We start from the raw sequence: 19468 nt of genomic DNA on the forward strand, positions 1-19468 counted from the left end.
ATGTGATATGGGTGACCGGAAGGTCTTGTATGCTATGATGTATGTGCTATACGCGGTTATGTGATATGGGTGACCGGAAGGTCTTGTATGCTATGAGATGTATGTGCTATATGCGGTTATGTGATATGTATGTGCTATGTATGTTATGTATGGTATGGACCATAAGGTCAAGATGACATGGACAGGAAGGTCAAGATGATATGGACCGAAAGGTCAAGATGATATGGACCGGAATGTCAAGAAGTTACGGACCGGAAGATCGATACGGGTAGGACCGGAAGGTCTACCGGGATTTGGGACGGAAGTCCCTGAGACACATGGATCGGAAGATCCTACAGAGTTATGGCCTGGAAAGGCGTATGTATGGTATGTGGTATTTTGGGGAACTCACTAAGCATTTATGCTTACAGTTGTTATGATATGTGTTTCAGGTACTAGCGAGGATCGCGGGAAGGCGCCGGCATGATTCGTACACACTTACGGAGTTTATGTTATTGAGATTCTGGGACATGTTTTGTTATGACACAGTGAATACATTATGTTTTATGATTATCGTGTGATTGAAAGTATGATTAAAAAATGAAAAATTATTTTGAAAAATTACGTCATTACAGAAGCTAGGCACATACAACATAAAGTATGAACCAAGATCCACAATAAAGTCTCAACCTTTGGCAGACTTTGTGGCCGACTTTAGTGATGATGTAAGAGCCAAAGTTGAAATAGAATCCAAACAATTTCTAGAAGAAGAGAACATGGAAAGATGAACGCTATTCACGGATGGAGCATCAAACCATAGAGGAAGTGACTTGGCAATCATACTAAAATTGCCACAAGGGACTACCTACCCCAAGCAATCAGCTATGAATTCAATGCAAACAACAACGAAGCAGAATATGAGGCACTAATCATGGGATTACAGCTGGCCAAATATATTTAAATCAAGGATCTTCAAGTATTCATCGATTCTTTATTATTAACTAACAATTTTAATAGATCCTATGCAGTAAAAGAAGAGAAGTTAGCACCATATCTCCAGATCCTCAAAAACCTGGCCTCAGAATTCGAAACATTTAGCCTAAACCATGTTCCTAGAGAAGACAATGTTGAAGTAGATGCTTTAGCCAATCTAGGATCCTCTCTAAGGATCCCACCAGAAACCAGGATCCCGATCACCCACCTGCTGATCCCAGAGATCTAGGAACCTGCCAAGAGACTGAAGGATCCCGATGATCATGTGGGAACTACTAACATCGCTACAATAGAAGATCCTGTTTCAACACTTCCATATCAGGATCCTAACATCAAGGATCCCTCTCCAACCTCAGGATCGTGGATCAAACCCATTATGGAATACCTTCATAATGGCACGATCCCTTAAGAAGAAAAAAGTGAAAGGGAATTCAGAACAAGGATCTCAAGGTTTGTTATAATCCAAGGTAAGTTATACATAAAATCTATGGCAGGTCCATACCTCAGATGCTTAGAAGATCATGAAGCTGCAGAAGTCCTAAGAGATATACATGAACGAGACTGCGACAACCGCACTAGGGGCAGATCTTTATGCTCCAAAGTGTTGAGGATAGGATACTACTGGCCTACTATGATGAAAGATTCCTTCCTTCATGCTCAGAAATGTGATGCCTGTCAAAAATAGAGCAGCATCCTGCATTACCCAGCATAACCTCTACATCCCATCATTTCCCCTTGGCCATTCATGAAATAGGGTTGTATATAGTGGGTAAATTACCAGTAGCTCCTGGAGGAAAGGTCTACATACTAGTGATGACTGACTACTTCTCAAAATGGATAGAAGCCAAAGATTTCGTCCAGGTAAGAGATAAAGAGGTAGTTTCCTTCATCAAACATAATATTTTAACCAGGTTCGGGATCCCTGCCAAACTTATATGCGACAATGGATCCCAGTTCATAAGCAAAAGGACAGGAGACTTTTGCACAAGTTAAGGAATCAAGATGGTAATGTCCACTCCTGTCCACCCTCAAGCCAATGATCAATTAAAGTCCAACAACAAAATCATAGTCAACAACTTGAAGAAAAGGCTGGATGTGAAGAAAAGAATATGGGCATAAGAACTCCTTTTCGCATTGTGGGAAAATAGGACCACTTCCAAGGTAGGTACGAGTCAAACCCCATATTCTTTGGTATTTGGAACGGAAGTAATGATTACCAATGAAGTGGTGATCCCAACAGCAAGATACCTACTTCAAACCCAAGAGAACAACGATAGGATCCTGGCCCAGGATCTCGATACTATAGACGAACTCAGGGATCTTGCCAAGATCCACATCGCTGCTCATTAACAGAGGATCACCAAGGTATACAACAAAAATATAAGGGTTAGAAGCTTCCAAACAGGAGACTTGGTACCAAGGAAAACTTTCCAAAATACCAAGGATCCTAATGTAGGTAAACTGTCACATAAATAGGAAAGACCATATCTCATAGATGCTGAAGTAGGAAAGGGGGATCTTCCCTAGAAAATAAATAAAATTTATAACATTTTTATGTTATCATATGATTTGGGATCCTCCCCATAAATTTACTAAGTTTGGAATTTTCCCAAGGTATCTCAAGAGTTACGATACCAACGTATTGCTTGTAGATAGGATACTCCCAGAAATATGTAAATTTGTAGCATTATAATGTTGCAAAAGTCCTTTTAGTCATTTTCCAAGTTAGAATCATTACCAGTCGACTCCTTAAAGTTCACTAAATTAAATCAAGGATCCTCCTTGACGGCTAAGGATCCTTCCATGAACGAACCCTAGGATCTCGTGGAGCGAAAAGAGTTGTAACATTATGCTTCTCTTGAAAGTAGTTCCCAAAGGTTACAAAATCCTAAGATAATCAAGTTCTATCTATCCTTATTCTTATTAGTATTTCTTATCTAAGATTTATCCTAAGTATATCTCAATATTTTGGATTCCTAAATGGACTACTAGTTGTTTTCAGGTTGTTAGGATCCTGAGAGTTCTTGTAAACCCTGGACTACTAAGGATCCTAACTGTAAAAATCCTTGAAGATCCTACTACTACAACCATACAATCAAGCATGCAAAGAAATATTAAAATAGTCATAGCATTAAAAGGGTTATCTATCAATCCCATAAAAGAACAAAATGTTAAATTCTCTTACATCCTTTGAAATCAAAAACTACTTAATCTACTCCTTTGCAGGCCTAGACCTTAGACTGGTCATCATCTTCTAGCATTTCCTCCTCGCCCACCTTTGGCCGCTGCCTTTCGGGATCCCGACCAGTCTTAGTAGATTCACCAGCCAATTGGGCAAGAGCGGTATGCCACCCTGTTAGGTCCCAGGATCCTGAGTTAGCCGCATGATCGGCCAATTTGATCTTGGCTTCCCAGACGGTTACACCGGAACTGGTCTTTGCTTCGGCTATCACTTCCTCCATCTCCACAATATGCTCCTCTTCCTTTTCGGCCTTCTCGTTACTCAAGAGCTCCACCCTTTTCAGGAGGACCTCGTTGATTGCTCTCCATATTTTCTCTTTGTCTTTGAGGACTTGCTTAGCTCTTTCAGCACAAACCCTCAAGTCAGTAGAGACACAGTCGGAAACGTGAAGCAATAAAGATGTACGAGGTAGAAAAGAATAAAAATATAAGTGGAAGGAGGATATTTACTCTTACAGCCTGAGAAAAGGAAGCCAGTTTCTGGAGCGCATCTTCCGCCCCAAGATTCTCCAAGCTTAATTCAATGGAACTTGTATTCTTTCTTTTCTTAGATACCGGAGTTTTCACGGCCAGATCTGTAGGGGCTCTCATGATAGGGGCAAAGTCTTCTCTTTCTCGATCGTCAACTGACCACTGGACATCGTTGAATCCAAGTCAACAAGGGTAAAATGAGCGTCGGAACGGGTACTTTTGGATCCTAGACAAAACAATAAGAAGTTAGGACCCTTCATGCGATATAGAATAAGAATTTAGGATCCTTACCATTCGACATGGAGGTAGTGGTAAATGAGATCTCTTGAAGATTGGATTGGATAAGGTTGAATGACCTCTCTGATTCAGAGAGAGTGGAAAAAAGTTGGATCTTGTTCTCTGTGTATTGAGCAGGAGGAACCAAGATGTCGAACTTGAAAGCTACAAAACATCGGAAAAGATTAGAAAAGTGAATATCGAGATCCTCAATATAGAAACATGAAGTCCTACCCTTTCTAACCTAAGATTGAGGTAAGAGATTCCCATCGGGAATGGAGTCATGTCTTACGAAGAAATACTTCCCTTTCCAAACACCATCATTGTGCTTGGATTTCAACACAAGGGGAAACCTATCTGCTTTGACCTTCAATAGAAAGCGGCAATTCCCGAAAATTGTAAGATCGTAAACATAGGATAGCTCATTTAGACCGACGGAAAGATCCTTGGAACGATTCAAGTGATCAATCCAATAGAGGATTCTCCAGATAGTTGGCATAGCTTGGATGTACGAGATATTTGGGATCTCAAAAAAATCTGTAACAATTCCAGAGAAAGGATAAGAAAGCCCTAGGGTGAAAGGATACTCGGGGAGACAAACCCAAGTAGAAGAAACGAAATCAGGTGGAATAAGCCCTAAAGACCGGGCCAATAGGGAAGGTTCCGGAAGACTTCAACATCTGAATATCATCATCAGTGAAGGTGTAGGTTTCCTCGTAAGATAAAATCCTTTGATCCGTGAAATCATCATCGGGTATGGAAATCATGTTTCCACGAGATCGAATTGTTCTTCTGCCCATGATTGAAACCAAATAGGAACAAAAAGAAAAAGAAACGAAGAAAGTACCTTTGAACGATATTCGATAGACGTCAAGAAGTGGGTGGTAAAAAAGTAAGGAAAAATTGAATTGCTAGATGTTATATTTATACAGGAATCACGGAGAGATAAAAGGATGATGTGACCTACTCCAACGGCTAGAATTATAATCGTCAGGATTTAAAAAAATTATCCTATCCGATTAACATTTCACAATCTTATCTCTTTTTACTAAATTATACCTTTAAAATTTGATAGACTAACCTCAAATATGTTGTAGGTATAATTTAGAGGCAATTGTTAGGTTTAGGATCCAAAAATTACATTCAGGATCCTCAAGAATACTCCAGGATTCTGACTATTATCGTATATTCTCCTAAAGTTTATGCTAGTAATATGATTTGTTATTTTTCTCACATATGCAGAAATAATCAGCCAAAGACTTATTCTCAACGAATAATTATTGTGACCATGCAAAAGACCCCGAAAACCAAGTCAAGTAACATCTATACGTTGATCTCGGAGGATCCCAGATTTTTCGGAGTACTTGTTATTAGCTTTTGACTATAAAAACACATGTATTCATCACACTACACATGACACATAGCAGAGCAACAACACTAGTACTCATATTCCTTACATATTCTCTGTAATCGACATTTTCAATCCATAAAATTATCGAGGTATGTGATCATTATCATCTCCCAAGGTTTTATGCTAGAGATCCTATCAAGGATCAAGGGCTTTCCTTGTAAACAACTTGTGTCACTTTAATCAACAATTTATACTTGCATTATTCTGAACATCACAGCCTCTCATACACTTCAGTCGATTTTTGCTTGTTCATTTTTTGACCAAAACAGACACACACACACACACACACACACACACACACACATACACACACACACACACACACACACACACATATATATATATATATATATATATATATATATATATATATATATATATATATATATGGAAGGGTTATATGGAAAACAAAAAAACCTTAAAAATCCCTAAAAATCATAAAAATGCATAAAAAAATACTTAAAGATCACAAATTGTTTTTTGACTTTATATTCTTAAAAATTGCAGCTTTTTTTTTATCAATTCACTGAACAAAAATAAAAAAATCGATTTTTTTTTATTTTTTATATTTTATATTTTTATTTTATTTTATTAATTTTCTTTTTTTTTTCAAAGTTTTTTTCAGTGAAATTATATAAAGAGTTGTGATTTTTAAGAATATAAAGTAAAAAAAAAAAGATTTGTGATTTCTAAATATATATATATATATATATATATATATATATATATATATATATATATATTTTTGCATTTTTATGATTTTTTGGATTTTTTATTTCCATAGAACCTAAACCTATATATATATATATATATATATATATATATATATATATATATATATATATATATATATTCAAAATATAGCATTTTTATTTTTGTATGCTTGCTATTCTTATTTTGATCCCCTACCCCCACACTTAAATTAAACAATATCCTCAATGTATATGAAAACAATTAAAGCACATAAAATAAAAGAAAGAGAAAAGGAACAAACAACCTGCATAATCTGAGTGAATATAACCAAGTAAATTATACTCAAAGTCTTAAGGATACCAAAGCCCAAGATTGAGTGTGTGCTTAAGATAACAAAAAAATCATTTCACAGCAAGAAGATGTGATTCTTTGGGATTTTCTTGAAAATGAGAACACATGATGGTTGCAAACACGATATCAGGGCGACTTGCAGTAAGGTACAAGTAGGACCCAAGCATTCCTTTATACATTGTAGGATTAACATCAGTCCCTGATAAGTCAGCAAATATCTTTAGTGAAGGAAAGATTAGAGTCTTGGTTAGCTTTCAATTAGCGTATGAAAACTTCTTTAGCATATCGACAATGTACTTGCTTTACCTAATTAAAATTCCCTTGATAGTTGCTTAACTTGAAGACCCGAAAAGAATGACAATTAACCCATCATGCTCATTTCGAATTTCTTAGACATGATTTCAGCAAATTCCATGATCAGTGCTTCATTTGTTGACCCAATGATTATATCATCGACATACACTTGAGCCTAGATAATATTAGACCCAGATTTCTTGATGAACAAATTGTTTTCTATTGCTCCATGCCTATAACCATTCTGAAAAAGATATGAAGTGAGTGTATCTACCATGCTCTGGGAGCTTTCTTTAGTCTATATACAGTCTCGTCTAGTTTGTAAACATGATCAGTGAATTCATTGCTTTAGAAATTAAGGGTCTTCTTGAGAAAAACTTCTTTCTCTAGATCCAAATGAAAAAAGTAGTCTTCACATCCATTTGAAACACTTTAAAGTTCATGAAAGAGGTGTAAGCTAAAAAGAGTTTGATTACTTCCAATCGAGCTACAGGGGTAAAAGTTTCATCGTAATCGAAACCCTCAAGTAGAGTAAACCCCTGAGCCATAAGTATTGTCTTATTTCTAATCACAATTCCATCTTCATCCATTTTGTTTCAAAACACCCAACGTGTGCCAAATGTTCATCTTGCATTGCTTTAATCCAGTCAACATCTTTCAGTGCATCACTAACTTTCTTAGGTTCAATTAGTGAAACAAAGTTGACAATCATGTAGAAGTTACTAGTTGCTTGTTAATAAGTACGAACTTCATCATTGATGTCTCCAATAATTTGGGGTGTAGGATGATATTTCACACTGTGGAAGCTTGATGATTAGTCTATTGTGGAACTTTCTGCAATGAAAGAGTTGATTGGATCAGGAGACATTTCAGGGATAAAGATGTTTTTAGGGTCATGAACATATTCTACTAATGAGTTTGAAAAAGGGATAAAGGGAACACATGGTGTGACTTCATCATCATGTTTAGAAGATCTGAAAGAAATTAGTTCATTAAGAAACAATGAAGAATGAACAATGGGGTGTTTTGAATAAAAATTTTCGTTGAATTTCACATGAATTGATTCTTCAACCACTTATCTTCTTAGATTGAACACCCTGAATGCCTTTGAGATTGCAAAGTATCCCAAGAAGATTCCTTCATCACCTTTGCTTCGAATTTCGACAGCCGATCCCTCTGATTTACATAAAACATACACAACCAAAAGCATGAAATGTCAGGCTTTCTACCTTTTAGTACCTCATATGAAGTTTTTCCATGACTCTTAATTGATCGATTTCGAGTATAGCATGTTGTGTTTACAGCTTCATCCCATAAGGATAGAGGAAGACCAATGTTAACAACTATTGTTCGATTTAAGTGTAGCATCTTGTGCTTACAACTTCAGCCCATTAAGATCAAGTAAGACCAATGTCAACAACAATAGTTCGACCAACTTCAGTTAGTATTCTATTTCTATGGTTAGCGATACCATTTTGCTTAGGAGTACGAACAACTGAGAAGTTTTGAGCAATACCCTTTTCATCACAGAAATCCTCCAGTGTATTATTTCTAAACTCTTTGCCATAATCACTCTAAAACTGCTTCACTTTTAGATCAAAATGAATCTCCTATTGTTTTACTGAGGAGATTATTTCATAACCAGCATCATTCTTGTTTCTTAGAAACACAAGCCTAGTAAAACATGAGTGCTCATCAACAACGATCAATGAAAATATTTTTCCAACACGAGAAGCAACGGACACAAGGCAAAACAAGTCCATGCTAAGAAGACTGAATGGAGCAGTGATTGATGAACACTATTTTGGCACGAAGGGTGACTTGGTCTGCTTGAACTTCTCATATGCTAAACATAGTTTGTCTCTAACAAACCTTAACTTAGGAACCTATCTTACTAACTGATCATTTGCTAACTTAGAAATTGCTTTGAAGTTTAAGTGTGAAACTCTCTTATGCCACAACCAATTAATATAAGATTGTAAATGACAGAAGAAACATCGCCTTGGTGAGTTATCAGCGAAAAATAAGCCCTAGATGTATATATCATTCTACAAATTAGCAGTGAGAATAGTGCTTATTTTAATCAATCACTCTACCTTTCTTTTTGTTAAAATGAACCTCATAATCAGGGTCACACGACTAACTAATAGCAATGAGGTTATGCTTCATACCCTTAACATATGAAACATTTGAAAACTACATTGATTTATATTTGATGGTGCCATATCCCTTGGTGTATCCAGGACCATTGTCTCCGTAAGTGACTACATATCTATCTTTCTTTACATAATCTTCCCATAGAGACTTAAATCATGTCATATGCCTAGCACATCCATGATCAAGGTACCATATAAGCTCTTGACCCTATAGCAGTAAATGCTAATTAGGGCACTTTATGAACCTATTTTTGCAATGGGTTTAACAATGGAATATTTAGCTGAATCAATTTTTTTCATAGCATTCAATATGAAGAAATTTTAATGAGTTGTCCTTTTGATCCATTTTGCAATTCTGAATCAGAATATTGTCAACTATTTTTTTATCCTTCATTGAAAGTGTGATGTCCCATACTTTAGGACAAATACTATGAACGGTTAATTCACAATAAATCAGTTTTGTAATTTGAATCATTGAGCTTTAGTGCATCTTATGTAAAATAAAAGAGTTCATTTAAACTATTATAAGATACCAGCTAATATCCTACTTCCAAATCCGTAAACTTGCAAACGAATCAAACAGCTCAAACTGCAACCCTAGTTAATGTGTTTGAAAAACTGAAAAATCATATTAAGCAGTTGTGAGTGAATATAACATTTTTATCTCATAGTACATATGGCCATGTTTCCAGAAATATAAAGAACATCCAAAACGGAGTTATTATGCAAAAGATACGACAATTATAAGAAAACAAACCCGTAAAACACTACTTTCTTTAAATTCCGAAAATTGAATCGATCCGTTGAGGCACTTCCACACTTCCTATGGAAATTCCAAGAGCATTTTTGGAATCAGGCTATGGTCTAACATCAATTTCATACTAGAAATATTTTCATCGAAAATATTTGCACAAATCGAAAAATCGAGCCTTGGGGTCATTTAGACGCAAAACTTTAAACACGATTTTTCTAATTTCTACAACTCAAAAAATTAATCCGTTCAGGTTTTTGGAATCCTTGAAATCTACTCTATCTAACGACACTTTCAAAAAAATTATTCAACATTAGGATCTCGATACACCAAATCATCATTTTTTTGGGCAAGTAAAGGGATTAAGACCTCATTGTGGGGCCCACAAAAGCTTGTTAGAAAAAAAATCTAATTTGGATCACCTCTAATACCCACGTTTTCTTCTGCCCATCTTTCTTAAGAATGTACACTTCAACTACAAGGTACAAAGCATAGGTTGGTAATATGGCATTACAAGGCTTGGGTGTGTCCCTTGCAACTATAAATAGAAGGCATTGAGAGCCTCATTCCTCATACCTGTCATCAGCTCTTCCCTATTAATATTCATTCTCTCATATCTCTAAACCTCTCTCTCTTTCTCTCTCTCTCTCTATTATTATATCACCACCACACACCACCAACATGACCACCTTATTCCACCACCAAGACCACCATTGTGCCACCTCCGTTGATCAAAACCACCACTCCACAACCACCTCAACCCCTTCACACCCTCCCTCCCTTTGTTTTCATCAACTAGAAACAGAAAAACAGGAAGTATGAGGTTGTCGAAGCTCTCCTGCCACCATCGAACACCCTCACTGCCACCCTCCTGCCACCCATTGAGCACCTCTGTTCTGCTGCTGATATTGCTCGTAAGTCTACTCCACCGCCACCTTCATTATTCCTTCCATTTTTATGTCGATCACAATTAGCCAAGAAACCATTTTTTTGTGTGATTAGCATAAAGGTCGAACAAAACAGGAGGTGATTTCCTCATATTCCAAACTTCACTTTTATTTGTTTAAAACTACCCCCTCTCTTGAAATTTCTTCTCAAAAGAGACCAAATCCTTCAAACTCCCATTCCAAACTAATTAACCCCCCCCCCCAAACTTTATTTCAAAACAAGTCCTAATGACCCAAACATCATTCCCATTTAATTATTTCAGCCCCCTCTAAGGAAGTTCTTGACAAAACATGTCGAAGTTTAATATTGGATTTAAAATAAACCATTTTAGTCCCACCTTTGGTAATAGATTACAAAATCGGTCCATTAATTCATTTACTTTAGTAAGTCAACCCTTATGGTTTAGTTAAGTTACAAAACAACCCATACTTATTAGTTTATACCAAAATTTCCCTTTGATTTAATAGCCCTAACGGTTCGTTTTAGAAGCAACACACTTCGGTTTCTCGCGTCAGATTCTTGAAACAAATCAACAACCACATGTTAAGCTGAATGTTACAGCCCTTCTTTTATATTTTTATATGATTTGGGGGAGAGTACATGTGCTAAATTGTATTAATTTATACACAAATACACAAAAAAATATTATTTTATGTAAAAACAATAACTAGTTTATAAAATATTGGTTAGACGCTTATATGTTCCAAACACATAAACTAGTTTTAATCTTCAATATTTTCATATGTTATTTTGTTAAAATGATATAACTATTAAAAATAACATATGCCTTTTTACTACAGAACCCTATGATTTTATGTGACATTGTGTGTCATAAAATGCATGTCATAAAACTTTGTACTATTCCTAAAGATTTGAACTATACATGTATATGTACAAAGTTTATACAAGAAACATACTTAGTTTATAAAAGCTAATTCCTTATACTATGCATGCATATCAATTATGCTCGTCTTTTATAAGCTTTATACAATTCATTATGCCTATAACATATCCACTTATAAGTTAGGGTTGAGAGCTATTCACATACCTTAGTTAAGGGTTTTTTAGTGAGTCTATATTCATTACACGAGGTTGACATCCCCACCTACGGTTGCTAGGTACAACCTCGACCGATCAATCGAAGCGGGTGATAAGTATCTACTATCGTTACTACGACGTACAATGAAGTGCTGTAGGGGGTACACTCAGTCACATATATCAGTTATAGGACTCACTATAAATGTTAACTAGAATCTCTTTCTTTTACTACAATCTATGGTCTTGGTTTTTTTCAAAACTATTTTAGGTATGGATTTACTTATGTAAAGACACACCTTGGTTTTCAAAGCTTATTTACAAACATTGTTTTAAGTATGGTTATACTTACAAAGGAAATACTTTTTAGACTTTTTAAAAGTATCATACTGCTGTTAGCAGAAAACTTGTAACTTTCACCAACCTTGTGTTGACCCTCAAAACTACATGTATTCTCAAGGAATCAGTAATTCAAGCATTCAGACAACGGATAATCATGGATATCAGGCAATCTAGTTTACTAGTTTTTGTTATGTCTGTCTACCTATTAAGGCAATTCATGTATTACTATTATATGTAAGAACCATGTATTCAAACATAAAGATGGAATACAACTGCTGTTTTGTTTATTGTTGTACTTGTGCTATATATTCTCTTTATTTGTAATCCACGAACTTAGTCACACAACTCGATATCTTCCGCCGCCTCGGCCGGGGGTGTGACAGATTGGCATCAGAGCTAAATTGGTTATAAAGAACTCCTATCATCGAAAGAGGAATTATAGCAACAAGCTCTTTATAAAAGCATTATTATTAATCACACTACTTCTTGACTACGTACGGTAAAAGGAAATTTGGTTTGATGGGTCACATACGGTTGGATTTTATAATGACTTAATTTGCCTAAATGGTCTTGCCCTCCGGTGTTTCCAGTCTGGCCCTTGTCTGTATATAGTACTCTTGGGGTACAAAACAAAATTTAATAAGACTACAAACCTCACCACCACTAATATATAAGAGTTATATACATACTCTGACCCGCGATGAACACACTTAATAAAAATTCTAAACATCCCTTCAACTAAAACTACCAACTCAACCGTTTAGGTCAGACGCCTCAACTAAGGTTATTACCATGCATAATCCATGCCAAAAATAAACCTGGAATGCACGCCTATGTTATTTATGGTCAGGCTGGTGCACAACCAACCTTGATCAAGGAGTTTGACAGACTACAATGGTTGAGACTTTTAGAACTTAAAGAATGTTCTCAAGACATCTTGTAGATACCTAGAACCTTAGAACCTTTATACCAACTTTAAAACATTTATACGATTTTAAAACAATTATACATTTAAAATATTACTAACACACTTAAAACCTTTTACGTAGATGGCGGATATACCTGACGACCATCCAGCTTGGATGGAGTTTGCAGATGTCGATGAGCTACATGAGGTTCCAATACACCTACCCGAAGATCCTTATTTCCCCTAAGACGCTCCAGTCTCCCTGCAGACCTCTCAGAGGAAAAGGACCCATCAGAGGATGAGGAGGACGACGATGTAGATGAGATTACAGAATTTGATGATGAGGGCATACTTCCAGATGACCAAGAGATAGACGATGGCGCCCACATTGACGGCGATGAGAGCCTTACTAATGAGGATCCTGCCCCTCCTACCCTACCAACCTCTCAGTGGCCGTACTATCAGCCATATTTCCTTAATGGAAAGGGTCCTACCCAGATAAGGACCCCGGGGATCAACATTCCTCCTATATACCATTTTGACCTTACCGCACATGTTTCCTAACCCACTTGTGGTCAATTAGGGAAATAGACCATCCCCTGTGAGCCATTTTAGCTCCCCGACATCCTCCGCAAGCGGAGTATTACAGGCCTTCCATCTGGTACGAGATAGGCGAGTCTTTACATGCTCCACCATAGGCACCATTTAGGGAGGACCCTGAGAATGATCCGGTACCCCGCCTTATGACTCAGGACGACCAATTGTCTGATAGAGTTGGCCTTTAAGAGTCTCATTAGAGGTTCACGCTCTACTTCATTAGAGAAACGAGTCAATAGATTCGAGGAGGACAAGAAGGAGGACATAAAGGCAATTCAGACACCATATCGCCGTATAGATTCTAACCGTACTGAGGTGAATGCTCTGAGTGCTCATTGTAGAGCACTAGCCTACAGGACCCAGATCGCTGAGAGCCAACTGGATGCGGCTGAGCACCGAATGGTTGTTGTCGCGAAAGAGCGACGTCACATCCAGGATCAGTTCGAGGAACTGGTCCTCTATATGATTTCGCGTTATGGATGATAGACGTTTCATCTAGGGTGGCTTGTGCCCTAGGGTAGGGTTCGAACTTTTGAGGAATAACTTTTATTTTTTCAAGTGTTTATCAATGCCTGATTTAAAATTGTTCTTTTGTAAAGCTTTTCCATTTCTAACCTTACATGGTTGGTACCTTTGTAACCAAACACAAGCAGTTATAATATATGAAACTACTTTAAGTATTTGTTGAATGTTAAATATTTCTTGTAACATACTATCATTACTCAGTTAAAAAAATTGGTTACAAATCTTATAGTATGAATTGGAAATCTGTGAGATTTCAGGAATAAGTTACATAAACACACTATCACAAAATACTACTTGTTCATAATTACATAGTGTAAAACAACTTAACATATCCATCGAAAAACATGTTCAGATGATGCCTCCACCAAAAAGTCAATGAGTTCGTCCACCACCAACTCCCCGAGGCAATCGAGGAAGTGCTCCAGAAGTAACTCGAACTTCAGTACAAACTCCAAACCCTTGAGGAGCTTCACGTGCAACTAATTCAAACCCACCGCTTTAAATGGATCCTTCTCTAATGCAGACTCTTCTTGCACAGGGGATTTCTACAACCTTAGCTGCATACGAGGCTGCCCGAATGACAACACCAGGAATAGTAGAAATGGTGGCGGCACTCTAGTCTAAAACCAAATCAACTCAAGGACTTGCTCATACAAGGATTTCATGGGATACAAACCCCGATCATTCTATGGTACAAAAGGAGTCGTTGGTCTATCCTACTGGATAGAAAATATGGAAGCACTTTTTCACATCAGTGCTTGCACTGAGGACTGCTGAGTGAAATACGCGACCTATACACTAATGGACTCCGCCTTGACTTGCTGTAATAACCTTACTAAGTCCATGGGGATCGATGAAGCCTATGTCATGGGCTAGGAACTTCTAAAGCAAATAATCAAAGAATACTACCCATGATAGGAAGTCCAGGTTCTGGAGCAAGAGCTTTGGAACCATACCATGAAGGAATCGGAGGTGGCTGCCTACACCACCCGATTGAATGACCTTGTAAACCTTTGCTCGGGAATGGAGACCCCGGAAGACAAAAAGGCGGAATATTACATGTGAGAACTAGCTTCACCAATCCGAGGTATGGTTATCCCATCTAGGCCCTCCACTTTCGATAATTCCAAGCAATTGGCCTATCTGTTGACTGAGCAATGTGTCTGCCAGGGTACCATGACCCTGCCAAAAGAGAATAACCAAGCTATGAGTACAAAGAGGAAGTTCCATGGAAATCCGAAGGGGAACTTCATGTTGGCTTTTCTACGCATCAAATACACTCTAAATTAGGTAGCGAAAAAAAATAAAAACTACGATATACCTAAGTGTACATGCAACCTATGGATCTATGGTTTCATGATAATTAATCTACCCTTGAAAATGAAAATACAAAGAAGAAATACATACCTATTATGTATCCCTTTATCTCCATTCTTGAGATCTTGTCCTCCACGAAGTTGCTTAGATGAGAGGACCCAAACCATAATCCCTCTAATAGTATTACATCCAATGACACCAAAGAGTGGAATAAAATAAGTAGGAGAATGGTCAATTTCACAAACCTTAAGAGGGTTATAAATTGTCCCTAAGATGGGAAGGAAGAAGGGTTGGCGAAACTTCATGCCAAGGAAGAACGAAATCCGTAAGGCCTTATTTATAGCCTTGGATACCGTCCTAGGTGGGATAGGAGCCTAACCACGAAATTCACCTAATCAAGGGATATAATTGTAGAGATTAGTATATAATCAACATAAGGGTAATCCCTAATATTTAGTTAATCTTTGTGAATGCCTTTGTGACAACCCATCTTCTTGGTGAAGACAAACCCTTTCTTGGTGAAAGACAATTTGGAGAACTCCCTGTGTTATTTATTTTCTGTTATTTATTTGCTTAGATTAGCTTGTTTTGGTTCTTTATACTTGAAATGTATCCGATCGATACTAATCTTTAATTGGTATCAGAGCGAGTTTTTGATAAACTCAAGTAATCATGTTGACTTCCAATAATCCCAAATCCTTTGGTCTCAACAAAATTCCTCCCTTCGATGAACATAATTTCGCTTTGTGCAAAACAAAGGCCATGGTTGTTCTTGAAACCATGGGCTATAAGATGTGCAAGATTGTTGAAAAAGGTCCTCACATTCCTATGTATCAACCTATGGTCAATAATTATCCCATTGGCTCCTTGAAGCAAAAGCTATAGACGAGTTATGATCATGGCTACGCCTGGAAACTCTCTTCCCTATCATGTGTATCATCTCCTACAGAATTGTGAATCAACTCAAGAGATGGTGGATACGTTGACAGTGGCTTATGAAGGCACCGTAGAAGTCCAAGCCATAACCATCAACATCTTCAATCGATGATATGAGCATTTCTTTGCTTAAAAAGGTGAGTCGCTTACCCAAACCTTTGATAGGTTTAACTGCTTGGTTAATGATATGCGCATGATGTGAATCGTTAAGCATTCATCTCAGTTGGTTCTGAAGTTTCTCGACTCTCTTGGAAAAATCTGGGAACATCACGATGATGTCCTTAAGAAAAGTGAAAAGATCGATGCCATGGATCTGAACTGCTTGTTTGGAAATCTGCAAAATTATGAAGTGGCCAAAGCTCTTCGTAAAGATATCATGAAGGAAGCAAGTAAGGAAAAGTATGTAGCATTGGTTTCTCGAAAGGAAGCAATGAAGCACATCAACGAATCAGATAATTCAGATCAGGTTAAAGAGAGTGATGAAGATCTCTCTGACGAACTTGTTGCCAACGCTGCTCTTATTGTCAAATGTTATGAAGAAAGTAGATCAAACATAATTCGACGGGATCAGTTTAAAAGAAGAAGTTTAGAGAGGAGATCCTATTCAGAGAAGAGAAACTCAGGTAATTATTTTACCTATGGTAGCCCTTACCATTTTGCCAGGGATTGCGAAGAGAAGAAAGAAGCTTAAAGTCTTGAGAACTATGAAGTTTTGTACAAGAAGTTGGTGGCCCATATGAAGAAGGAAAACATCTCTCTGCCAAAATCTTTCATTAAAAAACAAGAGGATCATAAAGAATGGGTGGAAGAAGAGGAGACACCTGAAGATGAGGGGATGATTGTTAAGGGTCTAATGTCACTTATGAATGATTCCCATGATGGCATGTGTAACGTTCATACTTCTCACGCTGTCAAAGGATCAAGTCTAGATCTTAGACAAACTTGGTACTTCGATAGTGGAAGCTCTAGACACATGACTGGTTTCAAGACCCTATTAATAGACTTTGTAGAGAAGGATGGTCCAATGATCGTCTTTGGTGACAATAGTGGAAGAGCTATTACGGGTGTTGGAACTTTTGAATGCAAAACGATTAAGCTGAAGGATGTATTTTATGTCGGGGGTGTAAAAGGCAATTTCATCTCCATCAGTCAACTTTGTGACACTAGTTGTAAAGTTTTTTTCAATTTCCATGAGGGAAAGGTATTTGATTCAGAGAACAAAGTTGTGCTTATTGCACTCAAGGAAAATGACATTTATATGGTTTGATTTTGTTTGTTTAGACATTGATACTTTATTTTTTGCTTACCACTTTTAATTTTTTGAACATATGCTGCTACGGTTTTAGTTTATTTTTTATTATGTGAAATAAATGATTTTCTTAACTTTGATTTTACCAAAGAAGTATACAGTGTACATTTTTCTACTAACTTTGCCTACATGTTCTTCTCTATCGATAATAAATTTGTCTGATTAGTCTACTTTGAAGGGATCAGTGTGTCATTCCTTGAATGCATCACCCTCCTTGTGGAGCGAGTTGATGCTGTCTCTGCATCTTTTCTTCAGTGCCAACCACTCTCTCCCTGATGCTGATGTTCATGCTGATTGATCAGTTGCATCCTGGTGATGAGACCAGATAGGTGATAACTATGCCATTAAGTGTTCTTCTATTCACATATCTATTCTTTCGTGAACAATCTATTTCAGTTGCAATGGGATGAAGTGAAGTTAGGTAACATAGCACACGTAATTTCCATAATGCTGTCACTACCACCCCATCACCTCAAAGATCCAAAGGCGTCTCAACAAGACAACGATCCCACCTTGTTTTCCATCATGGATCACAATGAATGGAACCTCTAAGTATTGTCTTAGTGATTCTCATAACTCGAAGGTTACAAATATTGGCTCCCTCTAACTATTTGGTTACAAGGATTGGTTCATGTTCTTCATTCATTCTTGAAGCATGAAGCTCAGAATCAATCTATAGAATCTTAAGGATTAAAGGCATTCTCTCTCTTTGTTTACTATGAATTGTATTTCTTGTTTGATATATTTGATCTTGTTTGCTCTCTTTTATAGCCAGAATTCAAGGGGTAGATATCTCGAAAAATGGAAGTTCATTTATTGCCATTCAATTCAAAGGATTTGATGGATCCATTTCTTTATCATGCTTCTAAAAAAGATGCAAAAATATCGTCTTTTAGAATGTTTACTTGTTTGACTAACTCTTTTGTTTGTATTCTTATATTATTTATTATTCTGTACCATTTTTTTAAAGGATCCGACGGAGGCAGTTATAAGCCTAGTATGTAGCTTTTGACAAATCATCGTCCCTAGAAGCATGTTGTTGTATGTGACTAAATCTCTATAAGTCTCTCATCAACGAGACAATCTGCTGAAAACATTGATTCACCCCCTCACGACATACCACTCTTGCCCTTTTCTTCTAATGAAAGTGATATATGAGTCAGCATATGAAACCACGTGCTGATGAGATCATCGCAATAGTATTTTAGTGAATGGTAGTTCCAACCTACACTATTGGTACACATCACAATCTTACTGGATTACAAGCTAAAAATCTAATATGTTGATTGCTTCTGTTGATGTTTATTGCTACTGTTGACATGTAACTGATGTAAATTTCTTATCTCAACGGTAACTTTTTGGATAACGACTAAAAGGTCCATCATTACCTTGGGATATGAGATTTTTACAGTGAAGATCTATTCGGTTATGATTACGTAAAAAGGAAGAAACTTTTTGGTATAAGTTGGGGATTCTCGATGTTAGGTCACTTTTACAAGCTATTCAAGCAATTGGCTCCATGTCTCTCGACAAAGGCTCTCTCAACCATCATCCTTCTCAAGCTCTCACCATGTCAAAATCTCTCTACGAGTTTGCCCCCAACACTAATTTCGTCAGAGTTCCTCATGCCCCTGCGTCTCCCATCATCATTCAAGCAACCAATGTAGCATTCTATGACGACATATCAAAGCAGTTCGCCAACTCATAAATCAAAGATTTTGTTGAATATGTCAAAATCTGGCCTCTTAGATACGCATTCTATGACTTCCCAGACCCATTCTACCCTAAACAAGTATATGAGTTATATTATTCATGCTCTGTTGATTTCGATGCTCGAACCATTACTGGAACCATCTAAGATGGTCAACATAGGGTAAATCTTGATGTGGATGCTTTTTGAACTGCTCTTCATCTTCCTCGATTTGCAAATTACTCT

The sequence above is a fragment of the Lactuca virosa genome, chromosome 7, assembly GCF_052849685.1.
Source record: "Lactuca virosa cultivar CGN04683 chromosome 7, Lactuca_virosa_CGN04683_v6, whole genome shotgun sequence".
NCBI lineage: Eukaryota > Viridiplantae > Streptophyta > Magnoliopsida > Asterales > Asteraceae > Lactuca > Lactuca virosa.